Source organism: Eleutherodactylus coqui, chromosome 6, assembly GCF_035609145.1.
Source record: "Eleutherodactylus coqui strain aEleCoq1 chromosome 6, aEleCoq1.hap1, whole genome shotgun sequence".
Taxonomy (NCBI): Eukaryota; Metazoa; Chordata; class Amphibia; order Anura; family Eleutherodactylidae; genus Eleutherodactylus; species Eleutherodactylus coqui.
This window is the reverse complement of record NC_089842.1, coordinates 57,028,504-57,056,060: the sequence shown is the minus strand read 5'-3', so window position 1 is coordinate 57,056,060 and position 27,557 is coordinate 57,028,504. Positions and strand designations below refer to the sequence as shown.

Below are 27,557 nucleotides of genomic sequence, written 5' to 3'. Positions count from 1 at the left end.
AGCAAACTCCAAGATTCTCCTATATAGCATTTTAATGAATACCAAAAAAAACAGTGTGAATGCTCCCTCAGTTGTGAAAATGGCAAGATTTTAGGATTTTTTTTTTCCAATATACATAATGACAAATAACTAAAATAGAGTGCTTTCCTACTAAAGACATTTATCTCATATCCGCAGGATAGGGTATAAATATGCCTGAATGCTAAGGGTCCAGGATCTCTGAACCCTAAATGCTCCATGTGAATGGAGCAACGGTTTTGAAGCGTGACCACCGTGCCATTCACTGCTGTGGGATAGAGCGAGATTACAATGTGCGTCAATCTTCCTCCGTCCTATAAAAGTGAATGGAGCGATGGTCACGCATGAAAACCGTTGCTCCATTCATCTGAGGAATTCAACGTGCGCAAGATCTCAGGATGACTGGGACCCCAGCAATAGGACCCCCAGCGATCAGACACCTATCTCCTATCCTGTGGGTTAGAGATAGATGTCTTTAATGGGGAAAACCCCCTGTAACACAAAAACTTGCTATAAACAGATCATTTTTTTTTGATGATACATTCCCTTTAATCTCCCCTAATTGTGGATGATACTAACGGGCTTTTCAAAAGCTGCACTTTTATATGCTTTGTAGTGCAGGTTCTGTGCTTCTTCTTTAATGAGCTCAAAGACAGAATTCAATAGCAAAGTAATGCACAAAGCAACCGCTATCACCATCACAGCATTCCAAGGCATTAGAGAAATGATGACGACTTGATTGACACCTCTTCTACTGCAACAAGGAGATCTCACTGCGCCTCCTATTTAATATGTCGGTCAGACAGAAAACTAGCAGACTCTATATTACAATGTATAATTCATTGCTCTTTCTACCGTTCTTGAAACAATACTTTTATATTCATGATACATCTGCATCTTGCTGTTTCACTCGGAAATTAATCTCCACTATTCATCAGCAGAATAGAGAGTGTGCAGGTTAATAAGATTTTCATATAGACTGAATTTTTTCTTCTTTTTTTTTGCTTCCTTCTCTCAACTGGAGACAAATAGAACATACAAAACATATTGTTCCACAGATCATTAAAAAGATACAAATCCTCACCTACTAGGGGGGCAAAAATGATGGTGGGGGAGAGCAATACCTTTGGTTCCATAATCGAGAGCGTGGACAAAGCAAAAGTCATGAGGAAGGTATTTAAAATGACTTGGAGTTCATAGATTTAGGTCCAATGCACACGGGCGTATAAACATGCTATGAAAAATCGCTTTTCCATATCCATAAGCGGAAATCAATTGCGATTTTCCACTCACGGAGGGAAAATTACAGCATGTCCTTTTGCAGCGTGGATTCCTTGAGGTCAATGGAAGCCGTCCAATCCATGGCCCTTCTGCAATGGCACTGTGGAAGGGTCGCGTATTCTGCGTCATCGACTAGCGATGGCGCAGCATTTTTTGCACTGTGTAGGTGCGCCGGCCGGCACATCCGCAATGCAACAGACGACTGCGGACAGATACAAAAGGGTGACCGGCCGGACACAGGATAGAATTCTGCTGCGGGATCCCGCATGCGGAATCCGGACGGCCGTGTGCATTCGACCTTAGTTAGTACACACTTTTGTTGCGCACACATCGATCTGAATGGGTGACTCATCCCAGAAATCGGATATGTCACAATGTTTTTTATTGCAAACAAACCACACAGCCATGTAAAAAAAATACATGTTTAGGGGATATAATAAGTCTACACACCCATGTTAAATGCCATGTTTTTGTTAGGTTAAAGATGAATCATTTCAGACTTCCACCTTCAGGGTGACCCGTTATCTGTAGAAGTCCCTTGAAAAATAAGCAAAGATCCTTTAGGGTGGAAAAATAAAAAAAGGAAAAAACTAAAATAATTTGGTTGCATAAGTGTGAACACCCTTGTATATTTGGGGGTGTGGTTGTGTTCATAATTAGCCAAATCACTGCCATTATTTATGGTGATTCTGATTGACCCCATATAAAGCTCAGCCCTTCTAAGAGGATTTTCCTGACATTTGTTTAGTTGTATTTTTCAGCACAAGCCGTAAAGAATTCCATACATCAAAGCGATCTGGTTGTTGAAAGGTATCAGTCAGGAGACTGGGACCAAAATATTTCCAAGGCATTACAAGAAGTGGATTAAATTAGCCCCAACAGTGACATTACCAAGAACTGGACGGTTCTCAAAAATTAATGAGAAGACCAGAAAAAAAAATTGGTCTGGGAGGTTGCCAAGAGACCTACAGCAACATTAGAGGAGCTGCAGGAGTTTCTGGCAAGTACTGGTTGTGTAGTGCAAGTGACAACCATTTGCTGTATTCTTTATATGTCTGGGCTGTGGGGTATGGGCAAGATGGAAGCCTTTTTTAAGAAAAACACCCAGATATGTTTTACCATAAGTGGGAGAACATGTTATAGTCTGATTAGACCAAGGTTGAACTTTTTGTCCAGAATTCCAAAATGTATGTTCGATGCAAAGCCAACACTGCACATCACCAAGAGAACACCATACCCACAGTGAGACATGGTGGAGGCAGCTTTATGCTTTGGGCAGTTTCTGCTGGCACTGGGCTGTAGTCAAGGTGGAGGAAATCATGAATGGTTCCAAATATCAGTCCATTTTGGCACAAAACATTCAGGACTTGGCTAAGAAGCTGTAGATGGAGAGGAATTTCACCTTTCAGCACCACAACAACCTAAAGCAGACATCCAAATCAACAAAAGAATGGCTTCTCCGGAAGATCAAAGTTTTGAAATTGCCCAGCCAGAGCCCAGACCCAAATCCCATGGCAAATCCTTTGGTTGACCTGAAGATGGCGCTACACATGAGACGCCCTTACAATCTGACAGATTTGAAGCGCATTTGCAAGGAAGAGTGGGCAAAGATTTCCAAGTAAAGATGTACCATGATGATAGACACCTACCCAAAAAGACTGAATGCTGTCAAAGTCAAAGAGTACATCAAGAAAAGTATTAGCTTTAGGTCTTTTTCACACAGGCGACAAAGTCACACAATTTCATCGCATTGCGACAACGCAAAAAAAGAAATTGCATGTTCCTTCAGCTCATGCTTTCCAATAGATTCATTTACACACGCGATGTTTTGGAGTGTGCGACATCCCAACACGAAAACCTTGCGGGTCCTGCGATATGCATGCGACTCGAGAGGTTTGAAGCCCATAATTCTCTAGGGAGTCTTCCTCTTGGTTGCAACGAAAATGCAGTTTTCGTGCGGTGCGATGCAACTTTAACAGTAGGAAATCCTACTGTCAAAGCCCTAACCTAAGCCCTAGCTGCAAGAAAAAAAAAAAAAGTATACATCACCTTAGAAGCGCTGTCAGCCCGGCCCCATCTTCTCCCTGGCACTAGTATTCTTCATCTCTACTGGTCGGGGATTGAAAAATCCCTGCTTCCCGGAAGCACTGCCTCTGATTGGCTGATGCTCAGCCAATCACAGCCAGCGCTCGAAGCAATCACAGCCCTTCGAGTGCTGGTTCTGATTGGCTAAGCATCAGCCAATCAATCACAGTCAGCGCTTCCAGGAGACGGGAATTTTTTAATCCCTAGCCAGAAGAGATGAACAGTGCCAGGGATCAGGAAGAAGCTGCAGAGGAGCCCCGGACTGCACTTCTAATGTGATGTATCCTTTTTTTTTTGCAAGGCTTATTTTCGGGGTAGGGTTTATATTTCAAGCCCCACCCCCACTGAAAATCCTCACATGTGGTGCTACAAAGCCACACGACTTTGTAGCACCACATTCAACTTTGTAGTGCTACAAAATTGCGATATCACTGCGAGAAACCGCAGTGATATTGCTGTGTATTTTCTCGCGGTGATGCAATGTTGCCCGTATGAACGAGGCCTTATGCTGTTTTCATCAGACGGGCTACAAAATCGTGCAATTTTGTAGCAATGCGATAGCACTACAAAACTAATGTATGTGAAGCCCATGGTTTCCTATGGGTTCCTACACACTAGCTATGTTTTGTCTGACGCTTTGTTGCTAGAAAAGAAAAAAATCACGGCATGCTCTATCTTTCTGTGATGCGCTATTTTTTGTAGCCCATGTTTTCCTATGGAGCCTCCTTGTTTAACACATCGCATAGCATCAACTTTGTGCTATGTAATACATATTTATCATTAGAAACTCCTATTAACTCTCTTGCAAGAAAATTGTGGATAGCAGCAACACAATGCAAGATTTTTTACAAGAAAAAGCATCACTGATGCTACAAAATCGCGTGTACAAAGCTGCAATATCGCTGAAATTTTGTAGCGGTGACATCACCGTCACCTGTGTGAAAGACGCCTTAGAATGTGCACATTTATACAACCACATTATAGGCCCATTTACACGGAGCGATGATCGCTCAAAAACTGCTCAAAAGCGATCGTTTGAGCGATGATCATTGCATAGTTTTTGTGCACTGCTAGCTGATCGTTAAGTTCAGGCCAAACTAAAAATTGTCGTTCAGCCTTATCAGCAGTTCTCAGCGGGTAGTGCAGATAGCATGGTTTCCAGTTGGAGAACAAAGGAACTGAAAGCAGATAAGAGCCCTCGGGCTATTCACTGCTTTCAGCTAAAGGCTTCATTTGCACGCTAATAAGCTATTTAGTTGAGTAGCTACTTAATACTTTATGCAAAATGATTGCTCAAAGCTGTCACTCAAACTGTCATTTGAGCGATCACCGCTCCGTGTAAATGGGCCTTATTTTAGTTTCCTTTTTAAATTTTTGCACTACGAAAGGTTTCAGTTTGCTTTTCAATAGAATTGCACAGATGGAATTAAGTCTAAAAGGATTAAAATTGTCTTATTTTTTTTTTTTTTTTTACATGACAAAAGCGTGGCATTTTAACAGGGGTGTGTAGACTTTTTATATCCACTATATATGCACACTGCACACAGTTCTTTTTTGTCAATCAGCTGCAAACATGGACATTCACGTAGACTGGAAAATCACCGATATGAATACGGCCTTACCTTGATGGACCTTATTCTATACATAAGTTAGCGGCAAGCCAGTGGGTTTATATGTGATACCAGATGGATCTAGAGATGAAACAATTAAAAATGTCTATAAAAAAGGTATAAAAAAATGACTCTGCATGAAATAATTCTGTTTGTGAAGAAACTTGCAAGTATAATAAATTTATATACCGTATATACTCGAATATAAGCCAAGGCACCTAATTTGACCACAAAAAAAAAACTGGGAAAATTTACTGACTCGAGTATAAGCCTAGGGTGGGAAATGCAACAGCTGCTGGTACTTCATACTTGGGAATATTCCCGGGGGGATGTCCCCTTGTCACGGAACACAGTGTGGCCAAGCGCTGCAACCAATCAATCAAAGGCAGTGCTCAGCTGTCATTCAATGAATGGCTAAACGCTGCCTGTGATTGGCTGAGTGCTCAGCCAATCAGACGCAGTCCTTTCAGCAGGCTGGGATTTTAAATCCCCACCTGCTGAAAGAACTTCATTATAGTGATGGGACCCAAGCAGCTAGACGCTCCCGAGCCCCGGCAGTGGCGGAGGGGCAAGCATAGATTTTTATTTTTTACTACAACTAAGGATTATTTTCAGGAAAGGGCTAATAGTTTAAGCTTTTCCCCAAAAGTCACTGCAGGGGTTGCCGGCAGACCATTATAATTTTATTTAAAAAGAATATATATATATATATATATATATATATATATATATATATAATATATATATATATAATATATATATATATATATATATATATATATATATATATATATATAATATATATATATATATTTTTTTAAATAAACATATACCGTGTATATGCGATTATAAGCCCTGCTTTTCTCTTGCAACATGCCGCTTGATAGGTCAGGAGTTACATACACACACACACACACAGTGGACATCCAGTCATGAAGTACAGACCGCTACGCCTTCCATCAACACAACTCTCCTGCCTTTTATGAGCAGTTTTAGGAAGACATATTACAAATATATTTTCAGCTGAACCTTCCTGTACATTTTGGTGTCTAATAGTTGCAAAATTCCCCAGAGATTATTTGCCATCAACACATGACAGTTTTGTACTATTCCTCCCCCCCCCCCCCCCACTCCTTCCCTTTTTAATCAGTGGCATCAACGTCTTACGGAAGCAGTTACAATGGAGCTGTAGAGTGTGCGCTTTCTATCTCTTGCTTTCCCAGAAGATTCATTACAGTTACATTAGAAAGTCAAATCAGGCAACTGCAGTCAGCTGGAAGCTGACATGAAAGACGCCTGATACAAAAGACATGGTTTTTTATTTTTTATTACTTAGAGGACATTAAGGACTAGGTAATGGGGATCATCCTCCTCCTGTGTTGCCAACTTTTTTTTAAGTCTATTCGGGGTTAAGATTGGGCAGATATCATCAAGAACCCTTTTCCTTAGCTATATATATATATATATATATATATATATATATATATATATATATATATATATATATAAAAATTTGCATTAGTTTGAATTTACATACAATGTTGCACTTTAATAGCTTAGGAAAATAAAAAAAACTGCAGGATTTCGGATTGGGTCTACTTTGCAGATCAATGCAGTTGACATAGCATTGCTGAAGAAGCAGGAGGAGGAGGAGGAGGAGGAGGAGGAGGATGGGGAGTTAGAAAGTCCTGACAGCAGAGAAAAATGATGGCACAGAAAGATTTACAAAGGTTTCACAGGAAGCGTTTTTCATGCATAAACAGTTCATTCCCCAAAGACGTTAAATCGGAAAATTAATTTCAATTGGATAGGTGCCTGTACCGTAATTTGTTTAATTCTCTACAACACACAAATACGAGAAGCAGGGCTGGAGAAAATTATATGCGCAGATGCCAAGACCTGCGAAAGAAAAAGCATGACCAAAAAAAAACCTCACACAGACCCCAAACCAGGTACGGTTGCCACAGCTGGAGGTCTGTAACTTTTAGGGTTCACTGAACCGCAAAATAACTAGATTGTGCAGCCATAATAATTTCATGGACATTCAAGAGCCTTGAGAAAGGCAGCTCTGTCCCACGGCAGCCAAGAACTTGGAGGTAATGAAAGCTACTGTAGCAGGCATACAAGATCCAGACTTGTGAGGAGGAAAGTAGCGCATACATATCACATGCTCGAGTAATTAGAGGATCACCACCCACAACCCACGCGCCAGGCAAACATTGGCATTGTGTTCTTTCCTTAAAGCAAAATGCCCTCTTAAACGCCAGGTCTTCTAGGTCAAACATTCTGAGCCAAGTGACTTCTTAACTGCTAACTTCATGGGTACGTTCACACGTAGCGGAAATGGTGCAGCCGAAAATCTATGCAACAGAGGACTCGTCAAAAATCAGCACAAATGTTGCAGATTTTGGCAAGGATACGCAGACTTCACTCCTATTAAAAAGTGTGAAATCAGCTGTAGATCTGCACCAAAAGACAAACAAAAATCTGCAAAAGTGATGAGATTTTCATACAGACTTTCCTTTTCACTACGCGTGAATGTATCCTAAAAGGGTTTATTTTTTGCTTGATGCGAAGCTCCAAATTCCCGGTATTGATAAAGATTTAAAAGACAACATGCTGCCTGCCACTAGAGGGAGCTTAGGGGCTTTAAGGGGTTATCCCAAAAATCAGAATTTATCCCTCATTCGTGTGTATCGGGGAGCTCTGGTCTGGTATTACATTTTTTTTTTCTGTTTAAGCCGCAAAACACAATGAATCCTGTGCCTGTTATTTTACTGTATACTGTCCCTTTAAAACCGCAGTTGTAGTGACGCAACACAGGATCAAATCCAGCAATTATTGCGAGCCGAGGGGTACATAAATAGGGCCAGGCTACACAGACCCAGAGGAGACATCCTTGTTGAGAAGTGAAGGGAAACTCCTGCCCAGCGGTGGATCTCAGACTGCGCCTAGCGCTAAGAGATGGACGAGTGCAGCAAAGACTGTTCTAACTGATAACTCACTGGGCTCCACCAATACCGCTATGCTGAGAGAACTCATGGAGGACCAGCATCAACCATTTATCTTCTATCCTGTGATATTGCCCACTTGCATGAGGGTCCAAATAGCAATTACAAGAAAAGTTTAAGTGGCACCCACATTTTGGAGTCACCGGTCAGTCTATGGTTGCAACCCATCAACCCAGTTACCAGGCCACTGGTGATAACTTACTTGGTAGGTACAACACCCATTTGAATCGGTCTGGCCCAACCAAGTCTGTGCAGATTCCCAGAGCCTGAGGTGAGCCACCATTATGAAACCCGCCCCTGTGACCCCCATGCTGCCAGCCCATCTCTGTACCCCATTTAACATGGGATAGGAGATACGAGTCTGATCAGTGAATGTCCAAACACTTATCCCCCAGCGATCACAAGAACTGGAATCCATGTCCCCCCACCCCTCTGTCAACCCAAATCTCATCCGGTCAAAGAGTATGCTTGTCTGCTGGCCCATTTACGTGGAAGGAAAAGGGCCCCTATTCTAATGATCAGACGTTGATTGTTTAAATGAGTCGTCTGCTCTCAGCTAATTGCTCCATGTAAAAGGATGTAATGGGGGATGGGGGGTGTAGCATGTCCTATTATCACAGACCAGCATATGGCATGCAATATACACTGGACAGTACATGGACAGTGTCTGCACGCTGAATAAGTCCTAAAGCTGTGGATTTGGGTGTTTATAAACAGAAAAACCCCGACAAAAGACATATTAAGGAAATAGAGAATTTTGGGCATTCCCCTGTAAACAATTAAACTGCCAACTAGTCTGATTATTAGGATAGGGTGCCACAGTGCGTTTGTGCTGCGGTGGCAGAGATCACTGTGGCCCACTAGTGATTTAAGTGGCAAGTCCAACTACTAACAACCACTTGTCCGTCTGTGTGAGTTGAATGAGGAGCCTGACAGCACCTGTCAATGTCAGTTACCAGCTATTAGCTCTGCCCCCTGATCCCAGAAGGGTTCCTCCTTGTGCACTGAATGAGGGATTATGTGGTGACTACATTCCCCACAAACCCCTGCGGCCTCAGTTGCTATGAATACAGCAGTATTCAGTTTGGCAGTTTGTATGTTGTGAGACAGCTGGACACCTGTGTGGAGACTCCAATAAATGATACATCACAAATGTACAGATATGTAGCTTGTTTGCCGACAGGACCTGCGACGATGTCACAGTCATGTGATCAGTCATGTGGTCTGAGCTAAATGAGGGATTATGGGCAGACTACAACCCCCACAAACCCCTGCGGCCTCAGTTGCTATGGATATACCGGTATTTAGTCTGGCAGGTTGCATGTTATGGGACAGCTTGACATTTATGTGGAGACTCCAATAAATGACACCCCACAAATGTCCACATACATAGCTATTGATCAACAACATTGAAGCATAGTCCTTCACCACTATCTTCACATCTCCTGAACATGATATCATGTCACCTCAAGTGCTAATGCCGACAACACCAGTCCAGCCTTCATCTAATAGTCAACTGCTGTCCAGTGTTGAAACAAACCGTCACTGTGTGCAAACATGTCACCATAGAGGGTTTAACGCTTCAGTGAAGCTAATGCAGCTTACATGACACAGCGACAAGCCACGATTTCATCTCAGCCACCAGCAGAATTTTGTAAATCTTGTGCAGCAGATATGCGAAAGCTACGAGCGAACATGTCTCCTCAGCAAGCTACTGAAGTTTGTAAATTGTGTGCAGCTCATATGCGAAAGCAACGTATGAGAGCTGTGTGTGTGTGTGACGTGCATGTAGCAGAGCTGCGCCACCAGAAACACTGGTACTATGTAATTTCTTAATAATTACTAGTCTGTTTTGGGCGAACCGTTCTGCCATTAACAACGCACAAGGATTATACCCCTTAAATCATTAGTAAGCCACAGTAACTCGGAAGCATTTGACTGAAGTGGTGGCAAAGAACCAACACTGAGTGGGACATTACTCTAAAGTGGGCCTGAAACAATTTTACATTGTAGTAGAGCAAACAACCTTCATTATTAGCAAAATGTGCTACTCAAGAACTTGAATGTGACGGCTTATATAGAGAAACTGTGCAAAAATATATCTACTATCATGTCTTAAAATCATTAAATTCTCAGCTAAGTGACCTTAAAAAAAAGCATTCGATCATCCCGGCCAGACTAACGTACGGGCTTGCTACAGTCATGTACATTTACATTACCTAGTGTCTTCAGGTCAGCAAATTATTAGCCACCCTGGTAAAGTGACATCACACATAAGTGAGTCAACCCACCGTTAGAAGACCTCTTACGCGGTACAGCATTATTAAATTATTACATCATTTGCGGCAGGATTCAGAAAAATGGCGGGTTCATTATTGCATGCGCTCTAAAGAGTAAGATGATCAAAGCCCCTCTTACCGCTTAAATAACATTTCGGCAAAATACAGCTTGTTCAGGAGGAGATTGTCTTAATGTAATCTCTGAAATAAAACGGCAATAAAAACAGGTATAATTTATGTTGGAGTTTAATGAGTTCCGGTTGCTGGAATTTCTCCCCTTCATCGCCATATATTTTCTGTCTTTTACCTGCATTAACTATGGACGTAAAACTGGAGCCTCGCAGACCTTTACATGGTGAGAATTTGTGCGGGCTTCTTGTCTGAATATGTTACACTTCATCAGCTGTGCCTATCAATTTCCCAGCAATTTGGCCCCCTGACCTCTATTCTAGCTGTCCCGAGCCTTACTATGGAATATGAGCTGCAAGAAAACAAGTCAACTGCACACACAAACCTTAATCCCCCCCCGATAACTACACTGTCATCAGTTTTAAGAAACTCAAGTGAACCTCGAGTTAAAGGGTCTTGGGCTGAAATATTTAGAACTTGTTGCAAAAGCAATTTTCTAACTGTGTGCCATTAGTCACATTATTCTCTCTGTGGATAGAATTGTTCAGAAAGCAGGAGACAATTCTCAGTTGGGGCTAGTTCACATCTACCTTTTTAGTTTTCAGTTCGGCTGCTCCTCAGCCAGAAAACATCAGTTCTTTTTAAAGGGGTTGTCCAGTTGTAAACTGTTGATGGGCTATCCTCAGTACAGACCATTCGCAGTAAATCAGCAGAGGCCTGCCCTTTGTAACCCCACCAATCAGCTGCTCGCCAGGCTGGTGCACTCATGCACTGAGCTAATTTGTGCAGGAAGCAGACAGCTCTGTTTCCTAAACAGTGGTCAAGCTTGGTATTGTAGCTCTCTTCCATACACTTCAATATGAACTTTGCCAGTAATACCAAGCCTGACCACTACAGTGGGAATAGAGCTGTCTCGCTTCTGCAGAAATTCGCACAGTGCACAAGCGTACCAGCCTGGTGAAATGCTGATTCGCAGGAACCCCGAGTGGGTGATCCCCACCGATCTATTATACATTGCAAATAGGCTGTCAACAGTTTAGAACTTGACAACCCCTTTAAAAGTAGGTGACACGTGGAGTCCAGAGGTTTAAGACTTATACTTGCCTTCCCCATTGTTCCCCCAGCATCAGCACTGTTAAGTAGTCCACCCGTACTAAAAACGGCGGCTTCCAGTGCTCACATCAGGTGTACAACAGGGGAGGTAAGTATAAAACTTACCTTCCCAGACTCCACGGGTCACCTTCTTTCAGTCCTTTAAGCTTAGCTTATATGGCTAAAAGTAGATGACCGATTCCCTTTAAGTTCCCAATGATTTAAATAAGGACTGAAGCGCTTCAGTTCAACTCTGTTTGCCTCCGTACTTTTGATTTCCATGTTTTAAATGGAGACACCAGTGCAGACCGCTGTGCTCTCGTTTCCGTGGAAAAGACACTTTTTTTAAAAAATTACAGTCAATGGGTGACGAAACAGAACAGAAAGGTTTCCATTTAAAAGGATCTGTTTAAAGGATCCCCTTTTAAACGGACATGAGTGGAAGGTTAGAAAGACAAAAATATACAAAAATGGATCCGTTAAAAACTAATGTAAACAAACAAAACTGCTTTGTTAAAAACTATGGTTTCCTTTAGTTTATGTTTAAATTATATTTTGCCATCCATTTTATTAAAAAAAACACAACAAATAAACAGATCTTTTCTAAATGGAAAAGAAAATGCTGATGTGAACCAAGACTCTGTCAACACTTATTGGACAATGTAATATAATAAATCACGGTTGCATCTCACAACCAGCAGCCCACACTCTGCCGCACAATCAATCCAAAAATATTAGGTCAGCATGCAAAGCTTCCAGAAAAAAAAACAAAAAAAAAAAACTTTTCTATATTTTATTTGTTACAATTAAAAAGATGTTACAATACAACAGAGATGAGTCTCCAATGTGCAGCAGACAGGTGGAAGGAAGGCATACAACATATCAAGTTCATAGAATTAAATATATGCTCAAAAAATGCATGTATGCAAAATTATATATCAGCAAACAATTAATCGTATAAAATGACACATCAAGCATACAATGTATTGAATCTTTACATATAATCAGCAGTACATAATGTATAAAGCCCACCTTACCACCTGCACCCCGATGCGTGTTTCGCCCCAAGCTTCCTCAGGGGGGTATCTTATTGGACAATGTCACCCTACGCTAACAGGAGGAATGGTAACATTGGTAAAACCCAGTTCTCAATTTAGTCAAACACTTCCAAGGGGAGTAAGAGAGGAATAATATATAATTTTAAAAAGTCACTGGATACAAGTATTTACCAAAACAGACATGTCAGGAAAGCCAACAGGTTCACTCTAATATTTTAGTCCAGAATGCTTCAAGCTAGTAGTACATTGTGGACAAAAAGACTTCTAATTCAGTTATCAGTCAATGCCGAAACCTTCTCCATGCAGAGATCTCTGAGGTTCTCGCACCAATTACTGCTCTGACCAATCTTTTGAATAAATAAAACCGCCTCCTGCAGAAAGCAGCGAGTGTATTTCTTCCTGTACTCTGTGGTACGTGTATTGTTTTGCATGTTGCTTTGTATTATGATAGAGCGGTACTCAATGTTGCCAACATGTAAAGTACTATTATTACATTTTTCTCTTTTCATTATGTTGAGACTCTTACAAGCCCAATGGATTATATAAAAGCGGGGGGGAAAAAAAAACACATTTACAGTAAAAGTACTTATGAGTGCTAAGCAGATGGGATAGAAAGTCCTTTCATACACACTCCCCATGTCATCCTTCTCAAGGCAAACCAATGCACCGCTTCTCACCATGAATCATTTACTTTAGATTACCTTTTTTTTCCCCCAACGGCGACAAGTCATGGCTAAAAACATGCATATGACTAAAAAGTAGCCATACGCTTTACACAGAAAGTCTGTCTAAACCATCTAATTTCAACAGGGCCAGTTGACCACCCATTGTGTTTTGGATGCTTGGCTAACAGTCATTTGGCAGATGTTGGGGGAAAACCCAACCTACGGCCTGAGAATTCAGATGGAGACCAGAGTGAAAAGGGTTCTGGACAACGGGTGAGAGAGCGGAGCCCAATGGTACACAGAAGGTGGGGGGGTGGTCCATGGGTGGTGTCTTCCTTAAAAATGTTCGCTCAAGCTGAAAGGCAGCTAGAAATCCATTTTCATAGACAAGATGGACTGACAGCTCATTGATAGATCAGATTACATTTTGTCCTTCAAAGTCTATGAAGAGAATGGAGGTGCAGGAGCAGAGAGACACAGAGATGCTGCAGCCAAAAATTGTTTTACCATCTCAAACTACTGCCATCACATCTACACTGCTCAGTACTTCTCTATAATCTTCTCCATGCAGCTACTTCTGTGTAAATGAGAAATATCAGAATCTCCTCTGCTGTCTGTGCAGTATATGGGAGACAGCATAGAAGCTAGTCTAAACCCGACAACTTAGGGAAAACGGAGACCACTTCCAGACAAGCCTATTAAAAGGCACATTTTTGCACCCTTATTACAGACAAAGATTCCGGTTCAACTGCAGCTTTCATGAGTTAAAGGCATGGCATCATAGATCCCTATGATGCCAGTGCGTTCGAGTCAGTAGACACATGGTTGGGATCCATAATACAGGCATAAAACTGCACTTGTAACATGCTTTTCTGAACATAACCTTGGGAAGCTTTCAGAAGAGCGTATATTTTTGGTCTGTGTTTTGTCAACAGTTATAAAAAGCCCACGTAAATCTATATGGTCACATGGTCTTTTTTTCACGGTTAATGTTTTAAAAACACAGTATGTGCTACTTTTGTCAGTTTTTGCCTGTGTATTTGCATTCACTGGTATTATTTTCTATTGGGCAAATACGGATCTGTGTTTACCCAGTAGGAATAAAAACCAAATGACAGCCAATACGGATCAAACAATAATGAAATAAGGAGGACATACCAAAAACACTTGTCTGAAACTGGCCTTGAGGGCTTATTTAAACGACTGTATATCGGCTCGGTTTTCACGCCAAGCCGATATACGGTGTCCTTGTCTGCAGGAGGGGGGGGGGATGGAAGAGCCAGGAGCAGGAACTGAGCTCCCGCCCCCTCTCCGCCCCTTGCCACTATTTGCAATGGGAGGGGGCGAGACGGGGACAGAGCTAAGTATCGGCGCTTAGCTCCACCTCGTCTCTCCCCTCCCATTGCAAATAGTGGTGAGGGGCGGGGAAGGGGCAGGAGCTCACTTCCTGCTCCTGGCTCTTCCATCCTCCTCCCCCTGCAGACAAGGACACTGTATATCGGCTCGGCGTGAAAACCGAGCCGATATACAGTCGTCTAAATAAGCCCTAAAGATGGAGTCTGCAAAGGGGAAAACTGCAATAAAATGCATATCATATATAGGGCAGAAATGGTTATTCCTCAGAACACACAAATAGCAGCTTATTCTGAAAATTCATCTAAAAGCCAAGTATACGTTAAGCACAAGACGCTTCTACAAAAGGTGAAGGAAGTAAAACAAAATCTCTGTCCAGTCGTCCTTTGAATAAAAAGATAGAATGCGGATTTTTTTTAGCATGTCGGAGTAGAATTGGTGTCATTCTAAGAAATTTCTCCCATCAATCATCTCCACCAACCGCACAGACTATTGGATGCTGGAAGGTAAAAATGGAGCGTGAATAAATTCCTTTATCCGATGTGAAGATGCAAAATAAATCCCTTCCTCTCCCAGATTGATATCATTGATTATACTGCAGTTGGAATGAACCAGGAGTTTGTTACAAGAAATCACAGGATGCTGAAGAGTTATATAAACGTCATTATGTTCTTTAGCAGTGAAATATATCAAATGTGTTCTTCAACAGTGAAATACATTAATGTGCCAACAAGAAGAAATTGAAGAAGAAATTCTGGAAGAAGGGTTTGAAGAGAAATAAAATAAAAATACACTTTAAAATTACCAAAATCTCTTATTTGTTAATGAGCTTAGTTTGCAGTTCAGCAATTATGACCATGCAGCAATAAGGGATCATCTGTCTGTACTGTCAGTTTTTCATTCAAAATAAAAATTTTTTTAAAAAGTTTGAAAAACACTCAAAATGTTGGTATCTATAGGCTCTGTTTACAGTTTCGTCATAGTTTCCCTTTTTCTGTTCGGTGATGCAAACAAAACAAAAATTTTTAAAGAAAGGAGCATTCCTGCCTATGACCGATAGCAACATTCAATCAGAGCCCATTGACGATGATTGTTTACGTTAGGTTTCAGACAGGGTGTCCATAATTGTACTAGAAAAATAAATGGCGCTGCATGCTGCACTTTTCTGGCATTTATAATGGAACCCTGGAGACAGACAAAGGTGTGAACACGACCTAAATCTGGGGCTCCACTCTCCATGCAGCGATATTGCTTATTGTTTTCAATGAGACCGGGCCCCATCGAAATCAAGGGGAGAGGATCAAGCAACAGACTTTGAATCCCCCATAGTGAGGAGAGGAAGGGGGGGTGTCGGGCGGTTGGAGCTACAGGGGATCTCTTACATATCCTCCATATTTGGAGAGATAGGGGGTGTAACTAAAGGGCTTTCATAGGGTTTCCTCGAGAGTGTGGGTATGGCTAAGTGGATTCTCATAGTGATTCAATCTCTGACCAAGAGGGGGTGGGGCTAGTGGGTTCCGCCCACCAGCTCCACCCTGTCTTTGCTAGAGAAGAATCACTATAAGAATCCCTTTAACCCCGCCCCTCGGGAAACCCTGGGAAAGCCCTGTAGCCGCACCCCCTATTTCTCCAAATATGGGGAGATATGTAAGAGATACATTCCAAGGCTGTTGCACGATCTTCTCCCATTGATTTCGATGGAGCCCCAGCCCCATTGAAAACAATGGGCGATATCGCAGCTTTTTTGTACCACAGCGAGGCTTGAGTGAACACATCGCAAATGAGAATGAAACCATTGAAAATCATTGGTTTCATAATCATGCTTTTTAACTCGCTCTCGCATCGCTAGAAAACCTATTGCCAATGGGTAAGAGACCTTAAGGAACAAGTACAAACAAATTAGTTATCAAAGCTCCAAGGGAAGAGTTCGGTGGCTTGACACACATTGTTACAGGGGTTTTCCAGGCAGAGCTCACTGTCAAGAGTCATTATATACTTGGTTCGGAGCGGAAGCCGCTACTCTGACCCCTGTGTAGTAGCCAACACCTGTAATCATGGGCTGAGATTTCTTTGAAATCAATGGGAGCTGTGCCTACAATTACAAGCACCGGCCACTACACTAGGGTTGGAGCAGTGGTTTCCGCTCTGACCCCGCTGTGTCCAGGCACTAAAAGAAGGCACTGCCTGGAAAACCCCTTTAAGAATAATCTCTCGAAAGTGCAAACAACAGTTATCCCTTGCAAAACGGGCCATCGACAGGGTGACGAGCAATAACTCACTCGCTAGTCGTTTTGTTTCAGCCTTACAATAGTCGCTGGTTGGCCAAAAGTCGTCTGGTATAAAGTCACAGTCATTCGTATTTAAGCAACTTCTGAACACATTTGCATGCAGATACCCCCTACGAGTGATATCTCATTGAACTAATGAACAATATGCGCTCTGTGTAAAAGCTTTTAAACAATCGTTGGCCGTACGCTCCAGTGACTTTTCTGAGCGACTATCCCAATGATAGCTGCTCAGTGTAAAAAGGTACCCTTAGAATGGCTTGGGCTAATAAAATGAAGCTTACCACAGGTGTAACCTGAGGCTCTTGGGGCTTCAAAGCAACACATTACAGAACTTCCTCACCTACCATATGCCATTTTAAATATTGGTTTCCTCTTGTGGCAGAAGTCCCTCAAGACCCGATAGAATTGTAACCCTTCAAGTTTATTCTGCGAATTTTCAGAAATGTATATTCCGAGAGATCACGATCACAAGGTCAGCAAGGCCATTTATAATTCAATGACTAGTCCCTTTCCAACTGGATTATTTTTATAGACTACATTAATGAATAGCTTTATTTTTTGTTTTTAGTTTGGTCTTTAACGTGACAAATACAAGAAAATAAAAAAAATATATGTTTTCACATAGGAAGAAAAAAAAGTTTGAGCCCATGGGAAAGTTTATTCCTCCACTTCTTCTCACCTAATATGGTCAAGACGATATTCGAGATGTTAAATATAGAAGGAAGTATACACATTTGTAACGGAGGAAATCTGAAACGCCATTGTTTATATGTGGTCTCACAGAAAATCAACTTCTCCTCTTGGTTTACTGGCTCTGTGGTCAAGTATTCAAGGTAGCAATCAAAAATCTAACTTAAGTACAGAAGAGGAGCATATGACTCATATCGAGCAATTAACCTTAAAATAAAGCCCTCTTCAGCATAAACAGAACACAGTTGGTCGAGGTTCTGACTTAAGTTTGCATCAACCACTATTAAATGCGAACATTTTATTGTATTATAAAAGGAAAGGACAATAAGGAAATAAAATGGCAAAAAAGAGAAGTGTCTCCTGTAAGCAGCAGGAAACCCAGAATATTTATCCCCTTGTAACAATATAACAAACAAGAACGACATTGCGTATACCGTCCAGATGGTGAGCTAGCTGGAAACATTCTTCTCCATAAAAAGAAAGCAACGTGCAGAAACATTTGCTCCCCTTTCTAATTCCCTTGGATTTAATTACAGCCTGCAGTGCTCTTACTTTTGAAGATGGTTACTCCATTACAAAGGGCACTAAGAGCTGATGAGGGTGAGATGAAGACGCTACCCATGAGTGATGGTGCAGCTTGATATGCCCGGCTATCAATCAGAAGCCAACCTGCTATAGTCTCTGCTCACACCACATGTAGAACCTATGAGCCTTTCACGGTGTATTCATTCACCTGACACGAGGCCAAAATAGTGCCCCTCTGTTGGGTCCATGTGCATCGGTAAACCTTCAAGGGTTTTTTTTTTTACGATCTGGAAAAGGAATAGAATAGCATATCTCCCACATAGTCCCCATGATTTGAACAGAGTTGTAAAGAGTTTTTTTGGGACGAGAAAAAAAAAAAAAAATTATATGGGCCGGTAAATGAATAAAACAGAAATAAGACACTTTGCCCCTCCTCCAGTTGCCCTCTGCTCCAATCACACAAAAAGTCCTAGTAGTCACTGCCATTCATTGTGCATGTGACCACTCAGCCAATCGCGAGCTGCGGTGCTGATTCTGCCATGAACAGCCTGTGATCGGCTGACGGGTTACCTGCAGTAATCTGTATGTGAACTGAGGAGTTTCTGGGAGGAGGAGCTCCTTTGCTCGACAGGTTATGGGGGAGATGGTAATAACGGAGGTAATTATGCCTTATGTCTGTTTTACACCATTTCCTGTTCCTAACTTTTTTTTAGTCCCCAACAACCCCATGACCAGAGAGCTCAACAAATTAATTTCCATTCACAAACTTATACTCAGCCTGCCTGCAAAAAAAACAGAGAATGACTTGTGATCACAGTCACTTCAGACTGAGAAGGGTAGAAGGATTGGATTTTATCAATGCCTTTTTGTAGGTGAGCTTCCTAGAACTGAACCTGCAGAAAGGCATTGATAAAAGCAGCAACATGCCACTTTTTGAAGTATGTTCTGCATCAGGGGATCCGCGGCAGCTATAAATGCAAGCCCATGGCTGAACTCTGCCGCTCATACCATGTGAACATGCCCTACAGCTCTGTTCACACCAGCTTCATGGCTTTTATTACAGAAGCTATGATGAATATGAATAAAGTCATTGTGTAATGGCTCCGACAGCTTTCTGTTTGTTCTTCTAATTGAAACAGGCTGTTGAGTGAAGAATGATTTTGGTTTTCTATGGAAAGGCTTCACTGCTGCGATTTGCCTACTTGGCTGCATAAAGTGAATGCCCACCTTTGTAGGTGAACCCGGGGCACTTATTGAGTCACAGAAGGCAGCCATATACTTACTGATCAACTGATGCAAGAGGGCAGACATATGAACCATGCAGACTGCCAGAGTGCTAAACGGAGGAGCAGCTTACACAAGTGCAGGAGACTGATGAGAGAGCCACCCACAAGCCCTCCTTATACCGAGAGGGGTGGCTGCCTAGTGTTATAACCTCTGCATGGATGAGCAGATACAGGGTGTCAGATCACATGGTACATGTAGTGCTCCATGCAAGCTTACAACCTATGACTCCATATTTAAACCCAGCGGGTTGCCCTCTTGCATCAGTTTACCAGTAAGTATATGGCCAACTTCTGTGACTTTTCGCATCGGTTTGTATGTTCCCATTCTGCGATTTTTCTGATGCTCTTATTGCATTCAGGGTTTCATTATTTCCATAGAAATCCAAATCCACAGCATGTCTATGAATACTTACTGGACATACCTGCTGCAAGTGAAAAAAGGGTTTTAAATAGCTCCCCCTAGTGGCAGTCAGTCATCTTTTAGATATTGCTAAGCAGGGGATTTAGAGCTCCATATTAGGAGAACCGAGCTCTGGCAGCTGAAAAACTATACTATGAAAGTAATCAGAACAAAATTTCAGACTTAAAACCAAACTGATGTTTCAAGTGGAGATTCACAAGACTAGAGCTATACAGGGACTTCGGCCATGACACAGGTTGTGTAGCCAGAGATCAGCGTGAAGTCAATGTGGTGGCGTCGCAGCTCTAAGTTGTCGTAACTCAACGATCACAAGTCGTCTGGAGTGTTTGAATTTCTTGCCATCACCGAATTGAGGTAATGTGCGACCCACGTCAAGACCACATTGACTTCCATTAGGTTGTCATATCTCACAGTTATACAGTGCAGCCCTAGCCACAGTCTACAGTATGTTGTTCCAAGATATAACCACCAGAGGCGCTGTTTCATTAAAGTAACCCTTTGGTCCAAGAGCAGAATTTTGTCCTGAAACCTGAGGCGGTAGGGGATTGCATTACCTGTACATCTTATCGGCCATGCCTCTTTTGCACTGGTGCCAGGTGCTGTTTTTTGGGCGGCCATGATAGCAACCCCCTTTTTCTAACCAGACTAAACACTGCTTTGCGTTTGGCCAGAAATGACCAAGTGAGCAGCAGGTATCCTGTATCGGTAGTTCTAACACTACCAATACACAATGGGGCAAATTTACAAAAAAAAAAGCTTTCCTTTTTGCGCCAGCCCCACCCCTTTTTTTTGAAGACTGGGTGGAGCTTTCAGGAGAGGGTGTGGCCACCTAGGCAGATTAATGTATAATTGATGCCAGAAACTAGTGTACATTATACCAGAACTGTACCCTAGGTCGGACTTAGTGTGCATTTCTTAGAAGTCGCACGGAGGTTCCGGATGTGCTGCATACATTGAAGAGGCCTGTGCCTCCATGCGCCGTACACCAGTGAAAACACTACTACGCCCAGCGTCACAAATGCCAGATTTAGTAAATTTCTCCCCGTGTGTAATTAGGCAATCTAAAGATTGAGGCGGTCATCTTGGCTGATTATTTACAGGTAATATATCCCCTTCAGTCTTGGGGCAGAATTACGTCCTAAAACCAGAGGGTTGCTTTAAAATTCAGAACTAGGCAGATGTTATTCGGGGGATATTGATAGACCGCTGCCTTCTCACAAGGTTAATATCCACCTTATCCCACACAGATAAAGCAAAGCGGAACATCACATTAATACATTAGTAGGGCGTTTGTAAACAAGTATCTTCTATGGTTAATAAAAGATAAGAGGAAGAAGGTGGGAGGAAACGGTAGCAGCTTCACCACCGTACCTCAATCACACAGATGTTCCTGTTGGCAACAAGGTGGTTAAACATATTACATCCCAATGATGCCATTAGAGGCAGATATTATTGAGAAGTCGGCAGTATGGGCCGTGCCGAGGAATAATGAGCCATCACCGGAGATCAAACTGATGTAACAGCGAGCGTAACGAAAGACAGTTATGCAGCTTTATGAATACTTAAGTTAAAAAAGTACTAACAAAGCATCGCCATCAATAACCTTTTACCTCCGGAAAACAAAACACGTAAAAGGAGAAGGAGGGCGCCGATGAATTATGTAATGGCAGTTTACAGAAAAGCTCAATTCTGGATACCTGCACATTTTTTTTTTTGGTGTTGTTGTAGTAATGTAGTACTCTCGGGAGGGCTATAAAGACGAGCGGGCATCTTGCATCTCATCAGCGGGCCGCCTGCACCGGCTATGCTTGATGTGATAAATACGAGCATTAGAAATGTCTTCTTTGTTGGCTCTTAACGCTTAATTATAGTAAAACATGAAATAAGTCATCGGAATTTTTCCATTCTTAGAGGTCTTCGTCTCGTGAAAGTCATACAAGTGCCAAGGAAAATACACTTGTGAGAGCAGAGTGCACAGCGCTGCGCTGCTTCATACAGCGGTTCAAGCGAAATTAATCAAATTCACTTGACTGGTTCATTATCACAGCCGTGACCCCACAGAATTGTAAGCTGTAAGACTCCAGACCTGTGTCTTCTTGTCTACTGTAGATTGTCTCATCAGCACAAATGGTAGAAACACTGGAGAGTTGGCAAGGGAGCGGAGGAGAAGTCTCTTAATTGACCGACAAAGGGGCAAATATCAATTCCATTATCTCTAAGTAATGGTCAAACTCCCCATCACAGATCTGTGCAACTAAATACCATCAGGGTTTGCCAATAATTGAACTGCATTGAACTAGAACTGATGCAAAGAAACAAAAAAAATAGAAAAAAAATATCACATGAGCGTATATAGGATATTTTAGATTACAATGTCAAAGATGCAATCATAACTTCTTATGGTTGAAACGTTGTCACATACATTTCATCGACTCCATCCAACTTTATTTTCTGGTCACAGCATGCTGAACAAGCTCCTATGTAGGGAGCCAAGCCCTGCTGGTTAGCGCAGCTAAATACATTATTGATATATGGCTCTGCTCATATCACCATTGACCCTTCCGTCAGATTTACACATTGGGCGTGCTCCCTGACGTATGCCATGTCACCCATAGTATTGAGTGTTAAATAAAAATAAAATTATATTATAATGCACTATGACAACTGAGGTCAGTGATTGGCTACAATGGTCACATGCATAATAAATGGCACTTGATCGCTGCAGGAGCTTGCTGAATTGGGATGGCTGCAATGGAGTGGCGGATGTTTAGCGAGTACTGCATAGTTTATTTTATTACATGCCCTACCCTTTGGCCATCTAGTATTAAAAGAAAATTCCTTTTAAGGGGTTGTCTTAGTTGTATGTTCTGTGTAAAACCCGTTCCCAATGCGCTAACAAATAGGCATATACTCCCCTCTCCCTGCTGTGTCCCGTGGCACCACTCCAGGTCTCCTCCCTGACGGCACGTTTAAAGGCTTTCCCTGCCCGCTTAAGGGATGCCACAGGCACTGCAGCCAATGACAGAGCTCAGCAATCGATGGCTGAGCTCTGTCATTGGCTGCAGTGTCTGACATCCCATAAACAAGGCAGCCTGTAAACAAAGGAGCAGAGGACCAAACAGTGCAGTGGGAAACAGCGGAAAGAGGAAAGTATATGCCTATTTGTTATGTTAGTGCATGGAGAACAGGTTTTATGGTGAGCATACAACTCAGACAACCCCTTTATATGGATTCCGCCTCCAAGTTCATGAGGTTTCACTCAGCTGAACTCTGAGTCACGGAGATGGGCCATGCTGACTTCTCCCTGTCCACAGCTTGCATAGTGACAGCTCTCTCTGGTTTGGGTATAAGGAGAGAGCTGTCAATCTGCATGATACTGGCAGGGAGAAGCTGGCATGGCCCGCCTCTGTGACTCAGAGCTCATGAACCTAGAGACAGAATCCCTTTAATACTCATAATGCAAAGTACCGATTCCAAAACACCAACTATGGTATTCTTGGTCACGATTATCCAACTAAAACTCCGCCACCCAATGCCATTTGATTTACTTGGATGTCCAAGTAACCGTACAAAGGAATTGAGGAAACAACCAAAACCAAGACAAAAACACTCCTATCGCGTTACTGAAAGTCCCAGTCAGGGGAAGGAGACAAACATTTCCAAGTCACTGTATGTCCCTCCGAATAAACTTATGTGGGAGTCAAAAAGTTAGCAACTCAACCGTGACGAGAAACGTTATTATCGCATTTTCCGCGGCAATCAGATACTAAATGGTTAGATCTAAATTGCACGGCTGAAAGATAAGCCTGGCAGCTTTCATAATATGTTGCAATGAATGGTCTGGTTACAAGGGAGGGACACTTTCACACAACCTAGAAGAGATGCAAGCGTGTAAACCGTCAGCGAGATATGAAATACAGGGAGGGAAGAGATACCACAGGAAAACATTTAGTGTAAATATCCTCCACGACTGTTAACAGGAAGCCGCAGAGCTGGTATTACAGAAATAGTCTTGTTCATGCTGTTAGAGGCTTGATAGAACTGCCAGATTCCGTTACCTGCCTGCTATTTCCTTGCCCTCTGTTTTCCTACTGTCTCCGAGGGAAAACATTCATATGCGGCGCTGCTGCTTCAAATCAAACCTTCATTTTACAACCTCTCAACAACTTTCACGTATGACTCAAACATACACTGCACCGCTAAACAGCTGACGGAAGCGGCACTAAACCGTGGAATACATAATACACCATCTGTAACCTCAGAGGTGCTGCTGGAGACAGCAGGTTTATGGTGCACATCTAGTGGAAAACTCAAAATGGGAACATTTTCATTCAAAAGGGCAAAAAGGACCGTTCCTACAAAAAGGTAGAAAATTGGTACAAACAAAAAACAAAACAAAAAAAAAAAAGATAAATAATTAGAAAGTGACAATTTCTTTCAAAAGTGTTCCTACTACATCCAGCTTTTCTCAGTTTTTGAGTGAAGGCTCCTTTCATACTATGTCGCGATTAATGCCGCTTACCACCCGCATTCAGGAGGTGGGGCCGAGGTAGCGTTGGGACGTCCTCACTAGTCCACGTGATCGTGCTTTGCACACGTCCCCATGCATCCAGTGCTGAGCATCGAGGAGTGCCTCTTTATTGCCGCTGCAGACGTTTACTGGGGTGTCATCTGTCAGGAGTGCCCTGGTGTTTACGGTCACTGCAGAAGTTCCCTTTGGTGTATGTTTCACCCTATGGCTCACTGTTTAATATTCCCTTCTTCAGACTTCAAAATCTCCTGTGGGTTATGAACCAATAGGCCATCAGAGAGGTGCTTGCTGTGTGGCCAATCAGCCATAACTGGTGTTCCAATCCCGCCCTCACATGGGCGCCAGTTATTCTGCTGTTTGCCTGGATGCTGTACAAAAGTTTGTCTGGCATTATCTATGTTTGGTCTAAGTTCAGTCTTGTTTGTTCCACCCGCTTAATGGTGGTCGGATGCCTGAGTCCTGTCTGTTTCTTCCGTCTCATGCTTTTCGGGCATCTGAGATACATGCTGTCTGAATACCCATCTATTGGTGTGCGAATGCTTGAACCTAGCCCTGATAGCATTTCTATCTGCTGTATGTATAGCTATCCCCATCTTCCATTTAGGCACAAGCTAAATTCCTTAGGTTCGTGATTTGGGGCCGACCCTATTGGGACAATCACCCTGCTTTTAGGCAGGGACCTCCAAGCAAATGTTATGGAGAGCATTCCGATTCCTGTCTTTTGGCATTTCCCTTGTTTTGGTGTTTTATATGTAGATTGGTCCATTAAGGACATCACAAACCTGTTACACCATGACGCAGTAATGTCCATGAGAGTCACCCTGCACAAATAGAACAGATTTACTCTTCAGTCATAGTTTTATAATCAAGCATAGGAACAGATCCTGACACTATAGAGAAAGGAAGAATGGAGAGGACTGCCTCCATACACCACAGTCCTGCTTTAATGGGACATTTGCATTCGTCCCCATGTTACAGACAACATAAAGAGTGCGGCTGACATTTCATTTTCAATGAAGAGAAAGGAAATCTTCTCAAATATATTTTCTTCTTACGGAATATTTCCCCATTCCCGGTGCCAGGTTGGATTCCCAGTTTTGATGATGGAAGGCCATACAGGAGAATCAATACGAGAGAACTTTGCTTGTACCGCTTCCACTCAGCAAGAGAAATGTCAAATTATCTTTTCAAGTAGGAAGGAGGAAGAATTGGCGCACAAGTCTATTGGGACAAATCAAGACGGACAAAGACATTTTTTTATCCAGCGGAATGTGCTATGGAGAAATAAAGAGCCCAATGGCTGCTACTATTTGTTTTCTAAATCTTTATGTTCTCTGAGAAATCAATACGTGTGGCTATTTTAACCCTTTCCAATCCACTGTCTGATGTCTTCCAACATTCTGATTGAAGCCTGTACAGCTTTGACATCAAAGACGTCCAGCAGGGTATTCTTACTGTATATTACTGGCCGCTCTGTCGGGGTCTCTCCGGCATGTCACGTACTACAGTACTGGCTCTAGCCAGCAGATGGCGCCATTGTATCATTGCAGAAAAGAGAAAGCCACCTAGGAAACCCTGAATCCAAAATTGGACTGCAAAGGGTTAAGACTATGGTGACTGATAAGGCACAAAGCGCCATAATAGTCCACAAACAACAAAACATTCAATCAACAAACAGACTGAGAAAAATAATTTTAGGACTGTCAATAATGTAAAGCATCCAGACACCTTCGCTTTGGAATCTACAAAGAAATCAACGCCATTGCACAAACGCCAAAGCTGATAAAACCAGCCCTGGAAAAGGATCAGAAAGAAAGGGGTGTAAGGAAGGGTATGTCTACAAGGGGCATTTTCAGCAGAGGGAAATCCAAAGTAAAATCTGCTTGTGTTGCAAGAGGATTTGCTCTGGAATGCCTTACAAAAGAGTGAAATCCACGCAAATACCTGTAAATTGTAGGCTGTAGATTATTTTTGCAGCAAACTGCATGAGAGTTAGTAAAATCATATCCACTATGCCGTTAGAAATGCTGCATATCTTCCACATAGAAAATCTGCAGTATTCCGTGTGAACATACCCTAGACTAGGTTTACATGGGGCGGAGTGTCTGCAGCAGACACTCCCCACCGCAAAATCCCAGTCAAAAATCGCACCATTTGATGCAACTTTTAACGTGGTTTTTAAGGTAGAATTTGGTGCAGAATTTACCCCCTTAATCCGGTGTTTTAATGGACATGCTGCTGATCCAAAATCTGCCCCGCTGGTCAATTTCCACAGTGGATTTGTTTTGCAGATTGTGGACAAAATTTTTTAAAAATCTTATCCACTTTGCCGCAACTGTAAATGTCACAAATATTCCATGCAGACAGTCTGTAGACAAAATCCACAGCAACTCCACCTCGTGCGAACATGGCCTCAGGGGCACAAATGCTGCACCTTTTCCACAGCGAAACTTTCCACTGTCTGACATCTTCCTACATTCTGATTTAAGCTTGTACAGCTCCAATGTCAGATGACGTCCGACAGAGTATTCTAGTCTATTGCCAGCCACTCCACTGTCACAGCCTCTCTGGAGTGTGCACACACTGGTTTTAGCCAGCAGATGGCACCGTTGTACAACAGCAAAAAGAGAAAGCCTTTTAGGAAACCCTGAATCCAAAATTGGATTCGAAAGGGTTAAATCTCATCCAGACGCTGCAAAACCTTATCTACAGCATAACCTGACCTACCAAGTGAATTTAAAATCCGCAGCATGTCAAATTAGGTTGCAAATTTTCACTGTCATTTTGCCCTTTGCAATGCATATAGTAAATTCTGGGGGAATATCCCGATGCAATTTGTGGGTTTTCCTGCGTATTTTCCCTGTGGATGAAAATACCCAAAAGGACTTAGGATTTAAACAAAAAAAAAATCCTCTGAAGGTGGAAAGCCCACTTCCGATCCTTACCAAAACCTTCGCCTTGCATCCAGCTACATTACAACTTCCTGCCCATTAGCCTTTATTAATCTTTCAAAGAAAAAAATAGAATGCAATGCATAATTTATCAAATAATTTACAAGAATACAAAGTCGGCCGCGGGCGCATACCCTTAGACTACAGGCTTCGAACGCCTTGTGTTCCATCATTTGGTAACCATATGTTGCTATACATAGGCAATGGCTTGTAAATGTTCACTTAGGCCCCGTCCAAAAGTTTCATTAGAAAACCTTGCAGACTTCCCTAGCAATAAATTCATA

At 42.3% G+C, this 27,557-nt stretch overlaps 1 protein-coding gene across 4 annotated transcripts in view; it reads right to left on the bottom strand.

Moving 5' to 3' along the window:
* The window catches only part of RERE (arginine-glutamic acid dipeptide repeats), a 338,755-nt gene that overhangs the window by 279,440 nt on the left and 31,758 nt on the right, over window positions 1–27,557 (bottom strand). The window contains exon 2 of one of the 4 annotated variants that reach the window (XM_066606873.1): window positions 5,007–5,075. The exons of the other annotated variants lie outside the window; for them this stretch is intronic. The gene's annotated coding sequence lies outside the window, so the exon portion shown is untranslated. The remainder of the gene's footprint in view (window positions 1–5,006; window positions 5,076–27,557) is intronic. 4 annotated transcript variants of the gene reach the window in all.